The sequence below is a fragment of the Antechinus flavipes genome, chromosome 4 (assembly GCF_016432865.1).
Source record: "Antechinus flavipes isolate AdamAnt ecotype Samford, QLD, Australia chromosome 4, AdamAnt_v2, whole genome shotgun sequence".
Classification (NCBI taxonomy): Eukaryota; Metazoa; Chordata; class Mammalia; order Dasyuromorphia; family Dasyuridae; genus Antechinus; species Antechinus flavipes.
Genome location: NC_067401.1, coordinates 140,199,216 through 140,224,736, shown reverse-complemented (window position 1 = coordinate 140,224,736; position 25,521 = coordinate 140,199,216). Strand labels below are relative to the sequence as shown.

The following is a 25,521-nucleotide window of genomic DNA, read 5'->3' as shown; positions in this document are numbered from 1 at the left end:
TGTTCACACTGTAACAACAAGATTATGTGATCAACTATGACAGAAATGGCCCTTTTCAACAAGGAGGCGATTCAAGCCTTTTCCAATAGATTGTGATAGAGAGAGCCATCTGCATCCAGAAAGAGGACTGTTGGTACTGAATGTGGATCATAACATAGTTTTTTCATCTTTTTTGTTGCTGTTTGCTTGCTTTTTGTTTTTGTTTTTTTCTCATGTTTCCCCTTTTTGATCTGATTTTTCTTGTGCAGCATGATAAATGTGGAAATATGTATAGAAAAACTATATGTTTAACATATATTAGATTGCTTGCTTTCTAGGGGAGGGGGAGGGAAAGGGAGATAGAGAAATTTGAAACACAAGGTTTTGCAAGGGTGAATGCTGAAAACTATCTTTGCATATATTTTGAAAATAAAAAGCTATTATTATTTTTCAAAAAAAAAAAAAACCAGGATGTAACTGACCTCACTGTGTTTTCAACTTAAACCCCTTTTGAACAAAGTTTCTCCTTTCTCTTAAACTAGATTTCATAGAATGGGAAAGTGAGGCAGGGCATTAAAGACCATAGTCTAGTCCATCTCTTCCTTTTTAAGATAAAGAAATTAAGGTCCAAACAGAGGAATGACTAACTTGAGGTTGTTTACACTGACAGAACTGGGACCCAACTCTAGACTCTTATATATAATCTTTATATATATGTAGAATATCTATATCTATCTAAATATATATATATGTAGAATACACACACACACACACACACACACACACACACACACACACACACACACACATACAAATATAGAAGTGTCCTATAGATTTTAAAAGGGAGATGTACCTATAGCAACTGACTATACAACCAGGACCCTCAAGAGCAGCTAGATGATGTGTCATCCTGTTCTCCTGAATGGGGAGCTGGGACACCAGTTCAATGTCTTCCACACCCAGTCCTCCTTCCCCCTGCACCAACCCTCCCCTCCCTTCCTGCAGAAGGAACCTGGGACAAGGCTGTGGCTGCTCAGCTTCCTCTCTCCCATCTATATTTACCAGCTGTTTTTGTCCCCAGCTGACCCCTCCCTAGCTTGGGCTGTCTGCCAAGGGGTCTGGGAGAGCCAGATGCAGCATGCAACCTTTCTCTCTGCCCCTGCAGCTGTTCCTTCCCATCTGGACTTGCATTTGGTCCTTCCTGTCTCCCAGGGTCAGACACTTAGGTATGATTCCATCCAGCTCTGCCAAGTCAGACTGCAGTGTCCAGCAAGGGCTCGCTTTTCTTCCCCCTCCTCCATTGCCGCTGCTGGCTGGACCTCAGTTTCCTTATCTAGAAGAGAATTTAGAATAGACAATCTCTAAGTTTTTTTCTAAGATTTTATGAGTTCATGAAAGTGGGCAGATGTCCTCAAGGATTAGCCCTATGGGCACCAAGGGAGGGTGGTCAGGGGGCTTTCCTAGAAAAGGAACTCTCCACCCCCCACTTCCCAGTTCTACTACCCAAAGCCCTATTGCAAAGCAGAACAAAATGGGAATTTTGAAATTTCACAGGCTTCAGGCCTTACTTCAGAAAAAGAAGGGAATGACTGAAACACTGATTTTTGTTTAATTTCTATAGGCCCCTTTTCCCTAATTTGTAACACAAAGAGAGTTTGAAGCTTATTGTTATGTTAAAGGTGTTTATTGAGAATCAATGTCAGTTGGTGATTCTGGCTTCTTGCCCTGAGAAGATAAATAAGGTCTTTGAACATTTCAAGAATTCTTTTTTTTTTTTTTTTTGGTATCAGAGAACCCTGGGTCAGCCTAGTGAAATGTATGACCTCTTTCTCAGAAGAATCTTGGGTAAATGTATAAAATAAAATACATAAGATTCTAAAAGAAAACCAAAGATACAGAAATATAGTTATAATTTTTTAAATTCAAAAGCTTCTGCTTAAGAATCCCTCATAGATGATTTCAAATCAATTAAACAAATTATTCATAGCTACACCCAAAGAAAGAACACTGGGAAACGAATGTGAACTATCTGCACTTTTGTTTTTCTTCCCGAGTTATTTATACCTTCTGAATCCAATTCTCCCTATGCAACAAGAGAACTGTTCGGTTCTGCAAACATATATTGTATCTAGGATATACTGCAACATATCCAACATATAAAGGACTGCTTGCCATCTAGAGGAGGGGGTGGAGGGATGGAGGGGAAAAAGATCGGAACAGAAACGAGTACAAGGGATAATGTTGTAAAAAAAAAATTACCCTGGCATGGATTCTGTCAATATAAAGTAATTATTAAATAAAAATTAAAAAAAAACCAAATTATTCATTATGAGCTGGGGGGAAAAGCCCATTCTTTCCTAAATTGGGAGAAATTCATTTTATTTTTTTCTTCTAAGTCAAAGATAGTGTCTCTGTCTTTACCTGGTAAGAAAGAGATAGAAGAGATCTCTTCAAGCTATTCTATAGAAGAAGACTTTCAAAAGAGATAATCAGAAGTAGTGGGGATATAGCAGATTCTGAGGATAAAGCTAAAGAGGAGGATAGACCCCAAGCGTCTCCCTGAGCCATTTGCCTACAGCACAAGCTCCAAAGAGCAAGGAATCCAGGCTGGAGAAGGGAATGAATGGGTAGCACTATATGACCTTACCCTGCTTTTCAAGCTTTACTACCATCTCCACTATTCTCCCTATAGCCAGATTAGAATATTTGGTATCGCAAACCCCTCACTTTCTTACCTTTGATGACATTCCTTTTTCCCAGGATGTTTCAGCATCCCTGCCTGGCACTAGTTTAAAAGCACCTTTTCTGACTGGGGAGGTCAGAGGGCTTGTATTCAAATCTGGTCTCCAATGCTGACTGAGTGACAGCAAAAAAAGTCCCTTAGCTTCCCTGGGCCTCAGTTTCCTCATCTGTAAAATGAGGAGCTTGAACTAGACAGTTTCCAAGGACCTTCCAGCTGTTCTAATCCCTAACTTGCTCTCAGTCCCAACTAAAATCCCACCTTCTACAGGAGCCTTATCAAACCCCCAATTCCCCATACATTCCTCTTTTTAATATTTCCTATTTCTATTCTTATTCTATTATTTCCTATTTGCCTTGCATATAACTCATTTCACATATTTTTGTTTGCATGTTGTCTCTCTCAAATTGTCAGTCCCTTGAGGGTAGGGACTGTCTTTTGCCTCTTTTTGTATTCCCAGAATTTATCATAACACCTGGCATATAGGGACTTAATAAAATTTGATTGATGATAATCTCATGGTTCTACAAGTAAAAAACCATTCCTAGTAGAATGAATGCTCCTTAAGGACAGTAACTGTTTTTTTTTTTTAATTAAAGCTTTTTCTTTTCAAAACATATGCATAGGTAATTTTCAACATTCATCCTTGCAAAATCTTGTTTTCCAAATTTTTCCCTCCCTTTCTCCTACCTCCTCCCCTAGACAAGTAAACAACCCAACATATGTTAAACATATGTAATTCTTCTACATATATTTCCACAATCATCATGCTGCCAAGAAAAATCAGATCAAAAAGGAGAAAAATGAGAAAGAAAACAAAATGCAAGCAAACAATGACAAGAAGAGTGAGAATCCTATGAGTTCCCACAGTCCTCTCCCTGGGTGCAGATGGCTCTCTCCATCACAAGAGCATTGCAACTGGTCTGAATCATCTCATTGATGAGTCCATCTAAGTTGATCAACATCACATAATCTTGCTGTTGCCATGTACATCAATCTCCTGGTTCTGCTCATTTTACTCAGCATCAGTTCATGTAAGTCTCTCCAGTCCTCTCTGAAATCATCCTGCTGATGAAACTGTTTTATTTTTGTGTTGAGGGCTGTTTCCCTCACTAGCATGGAGGTGCTATTGTGTGGCTTGGAATGAGATAAAAGAGACATCTTTAGCTTCTTCTCCCCTGACTTTTTTCCAGGGGATACTAATTCCTGCCAGAAGAGAAAGCAGGAGGTTAAAGCTGGAAACTGTTCTGCTCTCTTCTGAGCAAGGAAGTACCAAGATATAATTATATCTTGAAAAGCCAGCAAGAATCATTGGATTCCTTAAGATGAAAAATTGTTGATGAGACTTTTGCAGTACTTCAGGGCTTACAGGAACTATTGGATTCCTGGCACGTGAACTAATGGACAATGGAATCCTTTTTGGACTATTTCTAGGACTTATGGACATTTGTAAATTTTCAGGATGATTCATGTTATTTGTTACATTACTACCAGCCTGTGTTATATTGCTATGTGCTTATGTAAATTATGTATAATGCCTCCCATATTGATGGATTTATGTATACCATGTATATCTGTTACAAAGTTTTGGCCCATATTGATGGATTTATGTGTACCCCCTTCAGAAACCCACTAATCTGATTTGATTTCCTATTTCCTTTAGTGTTTTCATCTCCCTTCCTGAGATGTCAGGGAAGGCGTGATCACCTTTTAGGTGGGGTTCTCACCTCCTTGAGAAATCAGGGAGGTCATGACCATCTTATGTTCCAAAACAAAAGAAAGGGGGAGATGTTGGAATCCTTACAAACTGCTAACTAATTAGAGTTGATCTAATCTTACAAGAAGATTTTGGCCAGAACCTGAAACAAGGTACTAAGTAGAACTAATTAGTACAATGCTTGTGTTTACACCTTTGTGTTCACATCTTAATAGTTTGGGAGATGTGATTTTCAGTTCAAGCCAACTTCTTTTGTTTAATAGCTTTTTATTTTCAAAACCCATGCATAGATAGTTTTCAGCATTCACCCTTGCAAAATGTTGTATTCCAAATTTTTTTCCTCCTTTCCTTTCCTCTACCCCTACCCCTTGATAGCAAGTAATCCAATATAAGTTAAACATGTCTTCTATACATATTTTCACAATTAACATGCTGCATAAGAAAAATCAGATAAAAAAGGAAAAAATGAGAAAGAAAACAAAATGCAAGCAAACAACAATAAAAGTGAAAATACTATGTTGTGATTCACTTAGTCTCCACAGTCTCTCTCAGGGTGCAGATGGCTCTCTCCATCACAAAACCATTGGAACTAGCCTGAATCACCTCACTGTTGAAAAGAGCCATATCCATCAGAATTAATCATTGCATAATCTTGTTGTTGCTGTGTATAATGATTTCCTGGTTATATTTATTTCACTCAGCATCAGTTCGTGTAAGTCTCTCCAGGCCTTTCTGAAATTCTCCTGCTGGTCATTTCTTACAGAAAAATAATATTCCATAATATTCATATACCATAATTTATTCATTCTCCAACTGATGGGCATCCACTCAGTTTCCAGTTTCTGGCCACTACAGAAAGGGCTGCCACAAACATTTTTGCACATGTGGGTCCCTTTCCCTTCTTTAAGATTTCTTTGGGATACAGACCAAGTAGTGATATTCCTAGATCAAAGGCTATGCAGTTTGATAGCCCTTTGGTCAAGCCAGCTGCTGATCACTGGGCAAGCAGGACCCCAAGATTTGATGCCATTCCCACCAAATACCAGTTCCATAAGGAACACACGTAGCAGTTATCAAAGAAACCTATTTGTCCCCTTTTGCAGCAAAACAGAATCAGAAAAAAGTATACACAGGAGAACATATAAGAGACAATAGAGAATAATAAACTCTCCTTTGGGAAAAATGTAATTTACCTAATCCAAGAGATAGAGTCCTAGATCTCAGCCAAGGGGAAACTCCCCAAAGTCTCTAGTATAGCAAGCTGGGGATAGCTAGCTTCTCTCATGTCAGCTTCTTCCCAGTATCCTGAAATGAGGTTGGCAGTCGTCCATCTTCTATCTCAAAACTGGGAGACAGAGGTGCACAATGTCTGAAAACTCAGTAATTCAAAAACAAAACAACATCAACAACAACGCCACCAAAAAAACAAAACCCAAAACCCTGAAAAGTTCTCTCCTACTCTTGCCAATTCTGCCCAGCTCCTTATTTCAGGCTTGGAGTATTAGTTTACATCAGAAGGAGAGTGTCATACCAATGGGTTCTGGTAATTAATGAGGGTTACATTTTAACTTGTATTTCCAGTGTGTTCCACAGTATCTGGAAAGTACCTACTAAATTTGCATTTATTGAATTGAATTGAGTACCACGTCCTCAATGAAGCTTTCCCGGATTATGCAACTGAAAGTGAATGCTTCTTTTCCTGAACCTCTCATCCTGAGGTCTGATTTATCTTCTACACTTACCAGCTGCATAGCTCTGGGCAAGTTATCTAATGCCTGTCTGCCTCAGTTTCCCCAAATTGTAAAATAGGGATAATAATAGTACCTGTCTCTTAGGATTGTCCTGAGGATCAAAGCCTGGCACATAGTAGGTTAATAAATTTTTGTTTCCTTCTTTCTATTAACCCTCAACATGATTACAAGAGCCTTCACCTTCCTGACTGATGTCTCATGAATGCTCTCATAAAACCTGGTACCCAGGTATGGTCTGAGCGAGGCAGAGGACAATGAAATAACTACCACTTCCCTATTTCCGAACATTCTTTTCTTAAAGCAGCCTAAGATCTACATCCCTTTGGAATTTTGCATCTTTCTTTTGGCTTTTACTCCTTTATATAATTGTTACTTTGCCTAATCTGCTCTGACTAGACTGTAAAATCCTGGAAGGATAAGATAGTTTATCCTTCTTTGCTCATTCACCATACCTAGTATAATGTTTTATAAGAAGCAGGTACTCAATTGATAAAAAGAAGGAAAGAAAGGAGGAATGGAGGGAGGGAGGGTGTAATATTCTCTCTAAAATGTAATATTCTCTGTTGAGGTTTTCTTGAGGTCTCTGGGAGCAGCCTTCGTTTCAGTTCAGTAATCACCACATGAGTAGCCAGGGGTTAAAGTCCAAATCCTTTATAGTTTCCTTCAAAGTCTTGTCTCCTTTCCTAGGGCCGGGCTAGTTTTTCGGAAGGCCTTCAGGATCTTGGTTTCAGGGTAGAAGGGAAGGAGGATAAGCTTGTTTTAACGTATATGGTCTCTTATCAAAGGTGTGAATCTTATAGAACTATATTAAGTACTAAGTACTTGTACTGAACTAGAGAACTGTTAAGCACCAAGCTAAATAACCATTGTCTCTATCAATTCCATTGACTTAGCATCTTGTTTCAAGTTCTGGCCCATAATAGTAGGGAGAGAGGAAGGAAGGGAGGGAGAAAAGGAGGGAAAGAGGAATGGAGGGAGGGACGGGGGAAGGGAGGAAGGAAAAAAGGAAGAAAAAGGGGGAGAGAATAAAGGAGAAAAGGAGGAAGGAAGAAAATGAAAAAAGGAAAGAAGGAAGGAAGAGAAGAATGGAAGAAAGGAGAAGGGGAAGGGGGAGGAAAGGGGAAAAAAGGGAAGGAATAGAGGATGAGAGGGAAGGAAGGGTGGAGGGAGAAAGGAGGAAGGAAAAAATTTGTTCCAGCATCCCTGAAGGTGACTGAAGCAAGTGCTGTGGTGCACTTAAAGCTGGGTCAGATATTGAAGATCATCCATTGTAGGCTGGGTCATTGCCAATCATCTTGACTTTCATCTTGCCACTGGACTTCAATGATTCTGGAAGAGAATGTGAGGCTGATGACTTTGTGCAACTAATTCTGCCTCACTTAAATTCAATTCACAAGTGAGTCAAAATATCATCCTATGATGTCATTGGTCCTCTTTGGAAGTGAAATATAAACAACAAAATAATAGAAATAACCAAAGTGGGAGATAAACACTTTGCTCTTTATATTCATTCAGTCTCTGAGGAGGGCAGACTCAAACTTAAAGTGATTGTTGCAAAACAGTTCTCCTTCCCCATCCTAGGGACCCCTATCCTGAGAACCTTTTTTTTCTTTCACAAAGTCCTTACCAAATTCACTTCTGGATGTGGTGCAGCCAATGTGGTGCACACGATGTCATGGCTGTGAAGCTGATTCAGCAATGGCTCTTCCCCAAACCTGGCTGTGAGCAACTCTAATTGCTGAATTTCTGATGAAATTCTTCCCACCATTTTGACACTCACATGCTTGGCTGTGAGTTGTTCAGTTTTGACTCATTCATCTAAGATAAGGAAGAGAAAAAAAAAAATAAACAGAGATCCCAGGTCTCTCTCTTAGGAATGGTCCTTTTGTTTTTTCAAGGTGGTTGTGTTGTGACTAGGTAACTGGAGAGAAGTGGAGGTGTGGAAGGAAAGTAACTTAAGTCCTACAAAGCACAGGACAAAAGCTGAATTAAATACTCCACCCATTCACCTAGGAGGCATATATGGGATTAGACCTATGGAGTCATCCTAGGGAGCATGTCCCAGAGCTCCCATGGAAGCTTCTAAGGAGTCCAGTGACATATACTTCTCAGCACTGAGGGGTTTGTACTTTGAGATGATTAAATAATTTCTTTACTGGATGCTGAGCAAGAAAAGCCAGTGACTCAATGGATTTTTTAAGATGGAGCAATCTGTCTCTTTTCCATAGATCAGGTCAGTACTATTCAATATTATCCCTGGAGGAATAGAAGGAAGAAGGCTGGCACCCTTATCCCCACCCCAGCAGCAGGATAACTGCCAGAAATGGCATCCAAGGAGGGGGGGTTCTAATAGGCAAGCTTGAGCTTGGACCCCCAGCTGCTTGCTATGTATATCTTTGCCTGCTCATAAGTAAACAAACCACCAAAAATCCTAGCATGGATTTAGATATCCAGTCTTGGAAGCAGCCTCCTAAGTTTGAGAAATCAGGAATGCTAAGTTTCTCAGTGGAATACGATTGGCAACAAGAGGAATTTCTTTAGAAAAGAAAATTATTACTAAGATGCCTGATCAGAGTTCAAGAAGGCATGGGTCTGAAGAAATTGTTTGGACAGAAGAGAGTATCTAGGTATCTAGTCCCATCAAATTCTTTATGCTTTGATGGTTTTTAAACTCCTGAAAGGGCCAAAGAGATCTACATGTGGATTATTCTAAAGAACTCTTCTGTTATCTTCTGAGGGTATGTTTTGATCTTCCCTGTCACCATAGTAACTTTCTATGGTCAGAAACTTTTTCTGTTGTCTGCTCATTTTCTTAGCCTCTTACTCGGCTTTTAACTCTTTGTTAGAGTAGTACTCTGTTTCTAGGGTAGGGGGTGCACTGTTGCAAGCTTCAGGGATTTTGTGCAGCTGTTTTCAGAGAACCCTCTAAGGACCTGAGCAGAAGCACTCTTTTCTACACTGGAACTTTTAGGAGAATCCTTGTTCCACTATCGCTGTAAGATCTAGCATATTAAAACAACAAAGTCCTTCCTTATAGTGCTAGTAAGAGATATCCTATGAGCCGAGCCCTCCAGAAGTTGTCACTGCCACCCCTGCCCACGTCCACTCTTAGTTTGCTGATTTCCCAAAGCCTTCTTATCCTACTGACAAACCTTTTCTGCCAACCTTCCAAGTCGTCTTGGGGGTCCCTAGATTGAGAGGTCTAGAAACCACCAGCGTTACTGATGATTCAGAGATACATATGCCTGTTCTTGTTTAGTCCCTGTCCTGCTAGGGCTGGGACTGTGCTAGTACCAGGACTGCAGGCTGGACCCCGACTCTGGTGCCACAGACCTTTCCTGCTGACTTTCTAAGTTGTTTTCAGCTGGAAATTTTTCTACTCTATCTTTTTGTGTGTTCTGATGTTCTAAAATTTGCTTAAAGTCATTATTTAAATTTAGAGTGGTTTGGGGGAGAGCACAGTGAGTTCCTGCCTTTACTCCACCATCTTGGCTCTGCCTCCTAAAGAATTCTTCCGAATATAATTCTTGAAACACCCCCAAATTACTGTCTCTTCCCTCCCGTCACAGAGCATGTGTATCTACTTCTCCAATCATTATAATAGTATGATGTAATGGGCTAGTTCTGACTCAAGCAAATTTCTTAATGGTTTAGGTCTAAAATGGGAACAAAATAAGAAATTCATAATCTGAAAACTAACAAAAAGGGGGCTTACCTAGTCATAGCAGGAGAAAGTCATTCAGAGCAGGGAAGGATTATTAATCCAAGACAAATCATGGATTCAACTGATCATAGTTTCTCAGTATTGTTCATGCTGATGGTCTGTGGTTCAAAACTTCAGGGAAGAGTCCCAACTCCTTTTGTTCTGGATATTTTATACCTACATAACCAGTAACATGATCATGTTAATGATTTAAGCCTTAATCCGTCCAGGGGTCCTCAAACTACGCCCGCGGCCAGATTCGGCAGCTGAGGACTATTATCCCCCTCACTCAGGGCTACGAAGTTTCTTTATTTAAAGGCCCAGAAAACAAAATTTTTGTTTTTACTATAGTCCGGCCCTCCAACAGTCTGAGGGACAGTGAACTGGCCCCCTATTTAAAAAGTTTGAGGACCCTTTAGAGTCTAAGCCAATCAAATATAAAGAATATTACCTATTCATGAAAAACTAGTCTAGATTGTATAGGGTGGGAAATCTCTTAGGCTATTGCTCTCACCAGACATGGGCTAAATGGCATTAGTATGTATGCATTTCCATATTGCTCTTTCTCATGTTTGGAGTTATCATTTCTCTGTATTCCCAGCCTCGACCCAATGACTGCCATATCAAGTCAAGTGATACATTGCTGTTGTTAAGTCATTTTTCATTCATTTCTGATTCTTCATGATCCCATTTGGCGTTTTCTTGGCAGAGATACCAGACTGATTTATCATTTCCTCCTCCAGCTCATTTTATAGATAAGGAAACTGAACACAACTATTAAGTGAGTGAGGCCAGATTTGAACTCACAAAGTTGAAGTGATACATTAATTCAGAGTAAAAAGTCATTTAATGAAATAGAAGAGCAAAATGATTCCACCATTACCCCAATTCAGCTTCCTTGATTCCCCAACCTGGAAGGAAAGGACCTATCAATTCAAATGAATGGTATAAGTAAGAGCTACACTGCCTAATCATTAATCATCAAAAATAACTAATAATTTACCTTCACTCAAAGCTACAAGGTGAAAAACAATGTCACTGCTTTCCATTTTTGCTCACTATACTTGCCTTATGATATATCTCCTCCCCATCTCCTGCTGAAAATGCCCAAAAAACATCTATCCAATTAGAATTAATGTTAAACCAGGTTTACTTAATTCCAGTTTAGAAACCCATCTATCACCCACTTTTCATAGAAATTTGATTAGCCTAAAAAAAATCAAATTGTAGCATATACTCCCATCCCCTGAGAATTTTTATTTTCTGTTTGTTATTTAATCTTGTCTAGCTCTTTGTGACCCCTTTCAGAGGGTTCTTTAGCAGAAATATTGGAGTGATTTGCCATTTTCTTCTCCAATTCATTTTATGTGAGGAAACTGAGGCAAACAGGAACAAGTGACTTGCCTAGGGTCACAGTTAGTGAGTGTCTAAAGTCAGATTAGAATGTCGCATTTCCTGACTGTAGGACTGTTACTCTATTGTGCCATCTAACTGCCCCTTTTGTCTTGTGACTAGCATCAAATGTCTTGCCTGTAATTAAGAAGGTATGAGGGGGAGGAGTCTAAATGATGTAATCTCAATTTTGACTATGTCATTTTTCTCTGTCATCTTGCTTTTAAAAGACCCTGTGAGTCTTTATTGGTCACCAAGAGAGACCACTGACCCAAAGGATTGGTTATTGCTAGCCTAACTAACAAACTGATCATGCTCAGAACTTTGTCCTTCAGAATTTCTATCATCACAACATATTCAATTTTACCTTTTTATGATTATCCCCATTCTTTTCTTTGCTAAGAATTTTGAGGAAGGCAGTATATATATTCTCACCTCTTTTCTGGAGCCAAAGTTGGTCAATCAATATTTACCATATAGGGCTCAGTTTGGAGTTACCATTATTTCCATAATTATAGCATTTTATTTATTTTTTTCAACTTCTGCTTACTTCATTCTGCATATTTCATACTTGAACACTGATTTAGGTCTTCCTTTATTTTTGTAAAGAGTGTTTTGAAGTTGGATTTCCCTAAGCCTTATGTTTTTCTTGGTAGGTTAATTCCCAGATACTTCTTGCAATTTGTATATACATTTAAAATTATTTTTCCCATCAAGTCTTCTTGAATTTTGTTAGTAACATAGAAATACGCATGGCTTTTACAGATTTATTTTGTATCCTGATATTTTACTAATCCTCATGATAAAATTCCTTAGTGATTTAAGGGATTTCTAAGCAAGACAATTTCTCGTATGTGGCTCAGGATAATTTTGCTTCCTCTTTGTTAATAGTTTTATTTCTTCTAATTCTTCATCTTATGTTATTGATACATCTAGCATTTCTGATACTATCATATAATAGTGTAGAATTGATTTATGGTTAAATTTACTGAGGGGCAGGCAAGGTGGCTTAGTGGATAGCAACAGTCATCTTCCTGAGTTCAACTTTGGCTTCAGATACTTACTAGCTATTATGACTCTGGGCAAGTTATTTAAACCTGTTTGCCTTAGTTTCTTCATCTATACAATGATCTGGAGAAGGAAATGCCAAATTACTCTATTGTCTTTGCCAAGAAAAAGGCATCACAAGGAGTTGAACGTGATTGAACAAAAAACTTACTTGCTCATTTAATGTGAATAATGCTAGTTCAAATAATGCTAGTTCATGGTTTTAGATATGTTCTTTTGATCAAATTAAATGATCCATCCACAGTTGTGCTTTTTAGGATATTTTATTATAGATGAGAATTGTATTTTGTCTAAAACTTTTAATTATGAGTTGTTTAGAATTTATCATTTATATGACTGTCGATTGTTTTCTTAACATTGAACCTTGATTGCATCCCTTGATATAAATTTAATTTAGTCATAATGAATATTTTTGATATGTTGCTATAGTCTCTAAAATTTCACATTAAAATTTCTACATCAAAATTAACTAATGATGTTGACCTCATTATCTGCTTTATTCTTTCATTATTTGAAAATCAGGGTCACATTTATCTCATAAAAGGAATGTAGTAGAGTGCCTTCTTTCTAATTTTTAGAACAATTTACGTAACAAAGATTAATTGCTTTTTAAGAATTTGCCAGAATTCACTCATAAATAAATTCACCTGGAATGGTTTCCCCGCGTGCGCGCCCTCTTCCTCCCCGCCCCCCTCCCCCTTTGGTGGCTCATTTATGTCTTGCTATGTTTTTCTTTTTGAGATTAGGTTTCCTATTCTGTTCATTTGGATATTTTAATTTTTTTTTTGATAAAAATTGTAGAAGAAAACAAAACTCTGCCTCAGCAAAAATCTGTCACACAGTTAGCTAATATGAAAGCATTTCTGCTTAGAGAAGCTTCAGATAGGCAGAGTTATATTTCTAAATTAGAATACCTTTTATCCCAAGAATCTTCCAATTTGCAATTTATAGGAATCATGAAGCACAAAATGAAATTACCCAGTAAGGTAAAAGAAGTTTACACATGCAGAGGCGAGAGATGATTCAATAAGGACTCAGTCCTTAGGGCATGTAAAATATTTCCCTGTCTGGTACTAATTCATGTGAAAGCTTGATGAGCCTGGTAAGAATACATCTGACTGTATGGTGACAAAGCAAGAATTGTGATAAGATGCCATGTTGGGGATCTCTGCCCCACTTGGCTGCAATACTGTCACAAATGTATTTGCCTCTGTTTCCTCTGTCTTTTGTGTTCATTTTTTTCCCGATATTAGCACAGGTAGGGTCCACAGAGAACCATTTAAAAAAATAATTTTAAAATTATTTTTATTTTTAATTAGTTATTTAATTAAATTATTAAACAAAACAATGGTTTTAATTAATAAATTTAATAACATAATTGGTTATATTATATAATTGGTTTCCTTTGCAATCATATGTATTTGATTTTATACACTTAAAAATATTATTCTGAAAATAAATTCATAGGCTTTATTGGGCTATGAAAGGGGATCATGACATACATTCACCATGTCTTAGGTGAATGAGTATCTGGAGAAAATATAGAGAAGAATATAACCTTAAGAGTTTTGAAAGACGGGAAGACACATCAGAAGTCCTGCAAGACAAGTAATAGTCTGCTGGGAGCCAACTGGATTTGGGGAGGAACCAGCTAAAGGAAGAACATAAGTGATCTAGTCCATCAAGAAACTAGCCCAGCTAAGGAAGTGACTAAGGAGTGACTTATCTGTCTGCATCAATCAACTAAACTCTGCCAGGACTGCATAGGTACAACTACACATAGTTTAAGTTTAAAGGTTTTGATTTACCAAACAGAGCTGTAATGTTAATTCTACATACTCTTGGAGAAAAATCTCTTTTTTAAACCAACTACTTCCTTTAAAGAGTCGCTTTTCTCTATGGTCAATAATAAATAAAGGAACACCTCTCTTAATTAAATTAATTGAATTTTTAGGATTTTTTACCAACTTCTTTTAAAGTTTCAAATGTAATATGATAGTAGGGCAGCAAGGTGACACAATGGTTAGAGCACCAGCCCTGAAGTCAGGAGGACCTAAGTTCAAATTATGGCCTCAGACACTTAACACTTCCTAGCTATGTGATCCTGGGGCAAGTCATTTAACCCCAATTGCCTCAGCAAAAAAAAAAAAAAAAAAAAAAAAATTAATATGAGATATATATACATTTTCTTGCTTATATGTGTTCCTATTTGAACTTCCTTCTGCTCTGTTCTAGGTTTAAGGTTTAACTGATACTCTTTTCTTTCTAAAATTAAATTTATTTTTTTCAATTAGCAAAATTGGGGTAGCTAGGTGGTGCAATGGATAGAGCACCAGCCCTGAAGTCAGGAAGACCTGAGTTCAAATTTGACCTCAGACACTTAACACTTCCTGGCTGTGTGACCCTGAGCAAGTCACTTAACCCCAATTGCCTCAGCAAAAAACAAAACAAAAAACAAAACCAATTTTTTTTCTTTCCCTCCTACCTTAAAAGAAAGGTAGGAAAGAAAAAAGAAAAATAAAAAGAACAATTGTAACAAATATGCCTACTCAAGCAAAGTTAATTTCAATATTAGTCATGGCTAAAAAGTATATATCTTAAGTCATCACCTGTGCCCATCACTTTTTGTCAGGAGATAGATAGCACATTTCATTATGAATACTTTGGAATTGTTGTTAATCATTGCATTGATCAAAAATTCTTATTTCTTTCAAAATTAATTTCTTTACAATGCTGTTATTATTGTATATGTTACACTCGTGATTTTTTGATAATTTAATTTTTTCTAACAGTATTTTATTTTTTCACATACATGTAAAGATAGTCTTCAACATTCAGTTTTGCAAGACTTTGTGTTCCAAATTTTTTTCCTTCCCTCTTCTACCTCTCCCTTCCCCGAGGCAGCAAATAATCTGATATAGGCTAAATATATGCACACCTTTTAAACATATCTCCATATCTTGTGATTTTTATTACACTGTGCTTGATAAAGAATATTTAAAAGTTCTGCTTTTCTGCATGTGCTTATAAGCAATAGTTGATTTTTTGTAAATGTGTTATTCCAGCTAAGAACATGTATATTCCTTTCTATTCTCATTCATTAATTGCCAGATTATCATTTATAACTTTTCTAAAATTATATCTTCTTTTTTTTTTTTTACCAATTTTTTTTCTTTCTTCTTTATTTAACTTCTTTTTTATTTATCTTCTTATCATATTTGTCTAGATCTGGGAGGAACACAATGAGAATTCCCTAACTATTACAGTTTTGCTGTCAATTTTTGCCTATACAATGATTATTTTTTTCTTTCAAATTTTAAGATGATATGCCATGTGATATATGTGGATAGATATAGAATTAAATTATTGACATTATTTCATTATCTATGGTATCTATAACCAATGGTAATTTTTCCTGTTACTTTGTCTGTGATCATGATTACTACCCTTACTTTAAAAAAAAATCATCTGAAGCATAATAAATTCTGCTTTGGCTCTTCATTTTAATTTTATGTGAATCTTTATGTTTTAAGTATGTTTCTTACAAACAACATAGGATGAAGGAAAAGAGACAGAATCTAACAAAAAAAAAATCCATAATTAAAATATTTTACTACTCTTCACCAAGCTCAAACCTCAATCTCTTTATCTTTTATACTTTTTTGTTTTAATCTCCCTTTGATGATCAACCCTCTGAAACTTCAGGCGTTTCTTTTTAACTTTTATTTCTTCCAGTGGGTAGAATTCCAAGTCTGTGATCAGGGAGACTTCTCTTCCCGAATTCAAATCCAGTCTCAAACACTGGCTAGCTATGTAACCTTGAGCAAATCCCTGCATGCCTCAGTTTTTCATCTATAAAATGAGCTAGAGAAGAAAATGACAAAATAGTCCAGTAATTCTACCAAGAAAATCCCAAATGGGGTCATGTATAGCCGAACAAAACTGAAAACGATCAAACAACAACAAAATTCTTTCCCTGACTTTATCCTTTCCTTTCTCTGCCTGTTAATGAATTTAATGTTTATCTACACCAAACTTTTTGAATGTGAGAGTTGGGAGATGGCAGCATGTAAGTGGAACAATGATTACTCAGGAAGACCTGAGTTCAAAACCAATCTCAGATATTACCAGCTATGTGACTCTGGGCAAGTCACTTAACCTTGCTTGCCCAATTACCACAAGGAGGTAGCATCTATTAGGAGTAATATCCGAATGCCTTTCACCACACAGACAATGTAGTTTTTCCTTAAAAGGGATTACACTATCCTTGAGACTTAATCAGCTCAGGGGACAAAAATTCAAATTATTGATTCTGGTGCCCTACATACAAAAACTAATGTATGAGAAGTCAAGGGATCCTTCTTAAACTGGTTTACCCCCATACTAAATGTATGGAAAGAGAAACTATATACGATATTTGTGGAAATATGTATAGAAAAATTGCATGTTTAATATATTATTGGATTACTTGCTGTCTAGAGAAGGGAGTGGGACTAAAGGGAGGGAGAAAAAATTTGGAACACAAGGTTTTGCAAGGGTGAATATTGAAAACTAACTATGCATATATTTTTAAAATACAAAGCTATTATTTAAAAAGAGAGAGAAGCTTTATCAATGGATAAAGGCTGTATCTGAATCAAGGTTATATCCTTGCTGAGCATACTTTCCATGCAAAACCTCCTTTTAGTAGCTAATAAATGCTCTACAAGCATTTACTCCATTTTCTTTCAATTCTGAACCAGAAGGCTTCAAATCAGCCTGAATCAGAGCTAGCATCCAACCCCTTCAAAGCTTCCAAGCACTGAGCCAACAAAGGTGATCAGTCAGAAGCAAGCAGGATGTCTCTCTATATACCCTATACCACTGGTTCTCAAAGTATGGTCTAGAGAATCCTGGGGATCTCTGAAACCCTTTTAGAGGGTCTACAAATTCTAAAATAGTTTTTATTTCCAATATGGTAAATGTCTATAAATATAATCCAGATAAATGAAAACGCTTTGGAGAGATCCTCAATAATTTTTAATAGGATAAAGATACTGAAAACAAAAGTTTGAGAACCACTGCCCTATACTATAACAACACTAACTTTCTCTACTCAGTTCTCCAGGCCACCATCTCCTTTCCTGGGATATCAGAGGTGAGGAACTACCCAGACATGACCAAGAACTTATCTCCTCCCTATTAAACCAATGTCCCTAATCTGCCCTGGCAAGTTACTTTATTGTGGAGATGATAGGACCACAGATATTCCACATGTTAGCTTGGAGTAGTGATGGCTTATAGCCAAAAGACAATCTCTCAGTGGCCTACCACTGATCCCTCTTTCCTTCTGTTATTGCCTGAACCTCACTCTGTCCAAATGTCCAGGATCTTCTATCCCTGTATTCTCTGCTTCCCTACCTGCCCCCCCAAGGTCACCTCTTGTCCATAAGTATCTCATTCTAGGCTTGGGATATGACATGCTATAATAAAGGTTCGTTACTATATGAATTTCTGGCCTGGTTAGTCCTAAGACTGCTAGAACAGACCGAAACCCCTTAAGATTAGAGAGAATAAGGAAAAACCAGGATTAAGAATTTAGACTTAATGAAATGTACTGTGTACAAAGTAACAGCAATGTTGTGGGATGATCTGCTATGAATGACTTTGCTATTCTCAGCAATACAATGATCCACAGCGACTCTGAAGGACTTATAATGAAAAATGCTATCCATACTCAGAGAAAGAACTGATTGTGTCCAAATACAAATTGAAGGATAGTTTTTAAAAAAACTTTATTTTTTTGAGGGTTTTTTTTTTTGGGGGGGGGGGAAATCTATGCTTTCTTTCACCATATAACTTATGGAAATGTTTTGCATAACTTCACATGTGTCTTTTTAAGGGGAGGTGGGAGTGGGGAGGAAGAGCGAGAATCTGGAATTTTAAGTTTTAAAAACAAATGTAAAAAATTATTTTATAGGTAACTGGGGAAAATAAAAATATTAAATAAAAAAGAAAAAAGAAAAAATTGACTTAATAGAAATAATTATAATTATGACTACTATGTACTTTAATATTTTACACTTACATATGAATGAATGAGTGAATGAATAAATGAATGAAAAGGCATTCACTAATGACTTAACTATTATAAATTTTTAAAAAGAGATAGTTTTGGCTGTTAAGGGCAACATATATAGGAGGGCTCGGTTGTAGGCCACATGGAAAGGCTCAGTAGTCCAGAAGGATCTATAGCAGGGCATTATGATAATTATCATTATTTATTATTACTTTATTAGTGTTATGGACTCGACTTATGATATCATTGATATAGGGAACTCCCAAGTAAGAGAGCTCCATCTACCAAGTAAGGTACTAAAAGGATCACATAGCTTTTGTATATCAAAGGCAAGATTTGAACTCAGGTTTTTTTAGCCTTGAGACCAGCTCTCTTTTTACTGTCACACTGCTTTATTATCATTATTATCATTAATTGTCATTATATTATAGAATTTGATTCTCGTAATAGCCCAAAGAAGTAAGTAGTTTGTTCTTGTTTTTCAGTCATATCAAACTCTTTGTGACCTCATTTGGGGTTTTCTTGTCAAGATACTAGAGTAATTTGCCATTTCCTTCTCCAGTTCATTTTACAGATGAGGAAACTGAGGCAAACAGTCTTTTTCAAGGTCAGTGTCTGTGGCCAGATTTGAATTCAGGAAGAGGAATCTTTCTGATTCCAGGCTTTATAGTCTATCCACTATGCCACCCAACTGCCTTATTTAAAAGAATGCTCTTTTATGTCATCAACTGTAGGTCTAGAGTTGGAAAATCATCATGCATTTTCTGTCCCTCATGCCCATCCCCAGCCATACATGGGCCCACTCCTTCTCTTTTTTCTCATGTTTTCTTTCTTGGAAATCTCCTTAGTTCTTCTGGATTCAGTTATCATCTCTATACAGATGACTTCCAAATCTATATATTCAACCCCAGTCCTTCTCCTGATCTCCTAACTGCTATCACCTGTATCATCAACTGCTAGACTTACGGTATCATTGATATAGGGAACTTCCAGGTAAGAAAACTCCATCTATATGTGGCTCTCTTCAACAATGAGATGATTCAAACAAGTTCCAATTGTTTAGTGATGAAGAGAGCCATCTACACCCAGAGAGAGAACTGTGTGAAATGAATATGGGTCACAACATAGCATTCTCACTCTTTTTGTTATTTGCTTGCATTTTCTTTTGCTTCTCTTTTTCTTTTTTTCCTGGTTTGATTTGATTTTTCTTGTGCAGCAAGATAATTGTATAAATATGAATGCATATATTGGATTTAACACATATTTCTACCATGTTTAACATATGTTGAACTACTTGCCATCTAGGGGAAGGCATGGGGGAAAGGGGAAAAATCGGAACACAAGGTTTTGCAAGGGGTAATGTTGAAGAATTGTCCACACATGTTTTGAAAAATAAAAAAACTTTAATTTTTCATCTGTCAATACAGGCTAGCACCTTGGTGCCTTCTCCACAATTTGGTCATAGAGAATTTCCTAGGGCATTTTGGAAGTAAGAGACTTACCAGGATCCATAGTCACTGTACACGCTTACACACATACACATACAGACCATCAGTTTGTTAAACTCAACATATCCCGAATAGAAGTCATCATTTCCCCCCTAACATTCACCCTTTCCCCAAATTTTCCTTTTTATCTTGAGAATATCACAATCCTTCCAGTCGCTTGAACTAGTAACCTTGATTATTCATTCTCCCTTACCACCTCCAATACCTGATCAGTTGCCAAATCTTATCAATTCTCCCTCAATAACACCTCTCACATCCATCCCCAACTTTCCATTTGCTCAGTTCTGGGGTGGTTGGATCAACTCCCAATTCCTTAGCACATAGCTGGATTCCATAATAATAATAATAATAATAATAATAATAATAATAATAATAATAATAATTTGGTTGGCATTTGAAATAATGTTTGATTCAAAATAACTTTAAAGAAAAAAATAAAAGACACGGGCTAACTCTGCCTCTCTAAGTTAAAATACTTAGATTAAAATAATCTAAATTAATAAAAATTATTTTTGACTGTCTTGTGCCTTTAAAAAAAAAACAACTAATGTTAGCATCTAGTTGTCTCTGTGACATGTCTGCTATCTTCTTTAATTTCATTAAGTGAGCTAAGGAGAAATTGAAATTTCTAGGGGTTCCTGATCAACTCCAACACTATATTCAAAATAAATATAATTTTCCAAAGCAATCTCAATAGACTTTGGACAGAAAATGCCATCTGCATCCAGAAAAAGAACTAAGGAGACTGAGAACACATGTTATGTTCACTTCTTTTTTCTGTGTTTTTAAATCTCTTCCATAGTTTTTCTCTTTTGCTCTGATTTGTTATCTCTCAACATGATTCATAAAGTAATAGGTATTAAAAATAAATAAATTTACCAGAAATAAATAAATAAATATAATTTTAAACAAAGGCCCATACCTGACAATCTCAGCAATTTGATTCAAGAATTCAAGAACTGGATAAAGGACTTTCTTAAACACCCCCTTCCTTTAACATATGCTGTAAAAGAAACAGGAAAGAGTCATACCCCAGTACATATAGAATTGAGATCTACTTACCTTCATTCAGTAAACAGCACTTACTCAGGACTTGTGCAATCTCCCCTCTGTGTTTCTATGATTCTCCTCCGTTGGCAGGTGTTTTCCAGTCACTGTTCTATAACAATGCTTAGTTTGTTCCAAATCCTCCATCCTTGGCAAGTGACACAGGTCTTTCCCATTGCTGTCCAGAATTCCCTGGAGGCTCCAGGATGTCTCTGTCCTGTTTTTTTGCCTCATGGATATTTGGTTCTCTTGTCATTGATGGGTTTTAGTTACCTTATTTCTAGGGCAACCCAAAGAGCCCATTCTGTGAAGTGTTAGAGCTTCAACCACCAATGTTGCAGCTTCTACATAAGCACAAGGCCAGAGAAATGGCCCTGGCTCTGTTAAAACCTCAGTTGTTTTCCACCCTGGTCCTATAGGCCACCACTCTCTAAACAAAGGGGCCCTTCACTTGGCTGTGGTAATATCTCTTTCTTCAGTGACTCAAATGGTGCTTTGTTTTCTACTCTATGTTGCCTCATGTTGATCCTGCAGCTATTTGCCTCTTTGCTCTTCACGCTTTTTGGATTCCATGCATTGTGTCAGCACCTCCCACTGAGGCTTTTGGAGTTCAGAAAGATACTCTGGCTCCCTTTCCATCCACCATCTTCCTCAAGGGAAACTGGGAGGTATTATTCAAATTACCTTCATTTGGGGAATGACTAATGATTGTGATAGAATACCATTGTGATAGAATACCATTGTGCTATAAGAAATGGGAAATGGCTGGCCAAGTTGTGATATATTATTGTAATAATGTAATTATGCTGTAAAAAATGAAGAACAGGATGGTTTCAGAAAAACCTGGGAAGACTTATATGAACTGATGCAAAGTGAGGTAGATAGAACCATAGCAACTGTAAAATGGTTTTGATGATCAATTGTGAAAGACTTGACTATTCTGATCAAGAGAATGATTCAAGACAATTCTAAAAGACCCATGATGAAAAATGTTATCCATCTTCAGAGAGAGAACTGATAAACAGTGCAGATTGAAGCATACTTTTTTTAAACTTTATTTTTCTAAGGGTCTTTTTTGTGTGTGTGTGTTCTTTTACAACATGACTAATATAGAAATGTATTGCATGACTTCATATAATAATTTTTACATTGCTTGCCATCTCAAGGAGTAAGGGAGGGTTGAGAGGAATAAAAGAGAATTTAGAAATCAAAAATTTAAAAAACAAATGTTAAATTTTTTACATGTAATTGGGAAATAGTTAATGAAATATATACACACACATATATATATATGTATACACACACACACACACACACACACACACACACACATATATGTTTAGTATTTTTTTAATTACCCTTGGCTGTTTCTTTGATGATTTCAGAAGGGGGAGCAGAGGAAGTAAAAAGAAAAGATGGAGTTAGACGCTCCTGGTATTTGTTCCTAGGACAAATGTCTATTTTTGAGAGAGTTAATCCCTTCCCAAGCAATGCCCTTCCCAAAATGTGGCACTTGATACTAAACACCAAACGAGTGGTGTATTTCCAGAAGCATTAACACTTTCTTCATTCAGATACTAGGCCTCAGTAAAATCTAAGATAACAGTGAAATTTTTGTGGCTGAAGTTTGACTCCATTTTAGGTAACCAGAAATGAATCAGTCAGGTAGCCCTGAGTTCATATTTTACCTCAGTAACTTAGTAGGTATATTAACAAGGACATATTACTTAACCTCTGTCAACTTAGTCCCCCTCATCTGTGAAATGGGAACAATGATAGCAACTATCAGGATTGTTGTTTGGATAATATCACTTAGCAACAATAATAAATCTGTAAAATATTTTGCAAACCTTATGATGTTATAAAATTCTTGATTGTTATTTAGCTGCTTCAATTTTGTCTGACTGTTATCCTGAGTTAGACAAACAGATCAAATATCTGTTAGTTGGGGGTTTTTTTAGCAGAAACAATGAAGTAGTTTGTCATTTCCTTCTCCAGTTTATTTTACATATGAGGAAACTGAGGCAAACAGAGGTAAGTGACCTGGACAGAGACATACAACTAGTAAATATCTGAGGCTGGATTTGAATTCAGTTTTCATGATTCCAGAGCTGGCACTAAACTGATCATCACATTTTAAAAGAAACAAAAGAAAACAATGCCTAGATCTTTTTTATAAGAAATTTCCTAGTTGATTTTTGAAATTCAAAAGTAGAATTTTATATTTATTTCTATCAAGTTTCACCTGATTTCTCCATCTCTTTTTTTTTTCTCTAATGATGAGGTCTTTTTAGATTATGATTCAATCCTTGAATATTCTAGATATCCCTCCCAGCTTTGTGCCATGTCCATTTATACATATCATGTCCCATTTTTGAAATACATTCCCTCTTCGACTTCACACCTTAGAATACTTTTCACACACACACACACATAATTGCTAGTAATCTCCCTTCCTCAAATTATTTGGCTTTATGCTTATCTATGTCCAACTTACCTATGTGTGTTTAGGCCTATGTTGGAAATATGACTACAGAAAAAAAATGACAATTGAATAAAACAAGTCACATGAGTTTTTTTGTTTCACAGTGCATAGAAAATCTATGTTTATGCCATAATATATTCTATTAAGTATGCAACAGTGCTATGTAAAAAAATATTATGTATATACCTTAATTTAAAAATATTGCTAAAAGTATTAACCAGCATCTGAGGCATCAGCAAGTTGCAATCTTTTTGTTAGTGGAAGTTCTTGCCTCAATGTCAATGGTTTCTGACTGATCAGGGGAGTGGTTACTGAAAGTTTGGGGAGATTGTGGCAATTTCTTATAATAAGCCAACAATGAAGTTTGTAATACTGTTTTAACTCTTCCTTTCACTTGAACACTTAGAGACCATTATAGGGTTATTTATTGGCCTAACCAATATTGTTTGTGTCTTAGGGAATAAGAAGAGTTGAAAAGAGCAAGAAAGGTGAAATAGCAGGTTAGTGGAGCAGTTAGAACACAAACAATATTTATCAATTAAGTTCATCATCTTATAGGGGCACAGTTCATGCATGATACCCTAAAACAATTACAATAGTAATGACAAAGATAATTGATCACAAATCACAATAACAGATATAATAATGAAAAAGTTAGAAATATTGTGAGAATTACCAAAATGTGACACATTCATGATGTGAGTATATGTTGTTGGAAAAATGGCACTGATAGATTCGCTTATCAACATGAACCTTTAATTGGGGGGTGGGGGAAAAAAACAAAACAAAACAACAATGCAATATCTACAAAGGACAATAAAGCCAAGCATAATTAAAGGAGGTAAACCTGAAAAATGTAAGCTCCTTGAGGGCAGGAATTGTTTTTTTGTCTTTATATTCCCAAACCTAGCACAGTACTTTGCCTATAGAAAGCACTTTGGGAATGCATGTGGAATAGAATCTTCAAATTTAATAAACATGACACATATTCTCATTTGTGTTTTCTCATTTGTAAAAGGAAGGAGTTGGATTAGAACATGGCTTCTTAAACTTTTTCCACTCACAACCTTTTCATCTGAAAAATTTTTATGCAACCCCTGGTTTTTAAAATAGGTATACAAATCAAACATTTACTGATAACAAATTAGAGTTCCATGACTCCCATATGCAGTTATGTGACACACATGGGTCATGACCCATAGTTTAAGAAGCTTTGGACTAGAAAACCTTACTCCTTCAGAGTTCCAGATCTACAATACCATGATAATCAGTAGATAGATAGATAGATATAGATCTAGTTATAGATACATATTTCAGCAGCAAAGAACAAGTCTCTATGACCAGATTTGAACCTAGGAAAATGAGTCTTCCTGACTCCAGGTCCTAGTGCTCTAGCCACTGCATTAACTAGCTAGCCCATCATCTTAGTGATTAGGCTTCACTAATCAATACAAACTTCTGGAAAAATCAGAAAGCAGTCTTGACAGAAATTAGGTTTAGACCTATATTTCATACCATATACCAAGATGAGATCAAAATGGATATATGACAATCACACTCAGGATCACACAATATTTAACACTATGATTATAGTGGAATAGAATGTAGGGAATATGATATTCTAAAAAGCAAATATATAGAGAAGTATAATCAAGAATAACTTTCCCAGTAAACTGAGTATAATCTACAGGATTCATCTATTTCATCTTCAATGAAAAAGAGGACTTCTAAGCATTCTTGCAGAAAAGATCAGAGCTGATGGAAATTTTAAAATACTAATATGGAATTCAAGAGAAAAATAAAAAGGTAACTATACAAGTCATTGGAAAGAACTTTATAAGGATGAACTGTTTACATTATAAGTGGGGAAGAATGATAAGTTCTTTCAGAACACTAATGTCACTAGGGGTCATAGAAGGAGTCAAAGAAAATAGAGGACTTGAGTGGGGTTTGTTATGCTTTGATAATCTTAAAAGAAAAAAGGAAAAAGACTCAGAAAGGGAAGTGTTTAGGGAAAATAGTCTCATTAATGCATTGTTGGTAGAGTAATGAACTGATGTAACCCTTCTGGAA

General features: G+C 36.4%; 1 long non-coding RNA gene across 2 annotated transcripts; it reads right to left on the bottom strand.

Moving 5' to 3' along the window:
• Positions 1 to 763: 763 nt before the first annotated feature.
• Positions 764 to 21,320, bottom strand: LOC127560341 (uncharacterized). 2 transcript variants are annotated; one of them, XR_007953316.1, is made up of 5 exons: positions 20,979 to 21,320; positions 9,903 to 10,067; positions 7,815 to 8,005; positions 5,630 to 7,516; positions 764 to 1,312 (listed from the first exon to the last, which is right to left on the bottom strand). It is a non-coding gene; the product is annotated as an uncharacterized LOC127560341 (long non-coding RNA). The 2 variants fall into 2 exon arrangements; XR_007953315.1 differs by lacking the exon at positions 20,979 to 21,320 and adding an exon at positions 20,839 to 20,960.
• Positions 21,321 to 25,521: the final 4,201 nt, after the last annotated feature.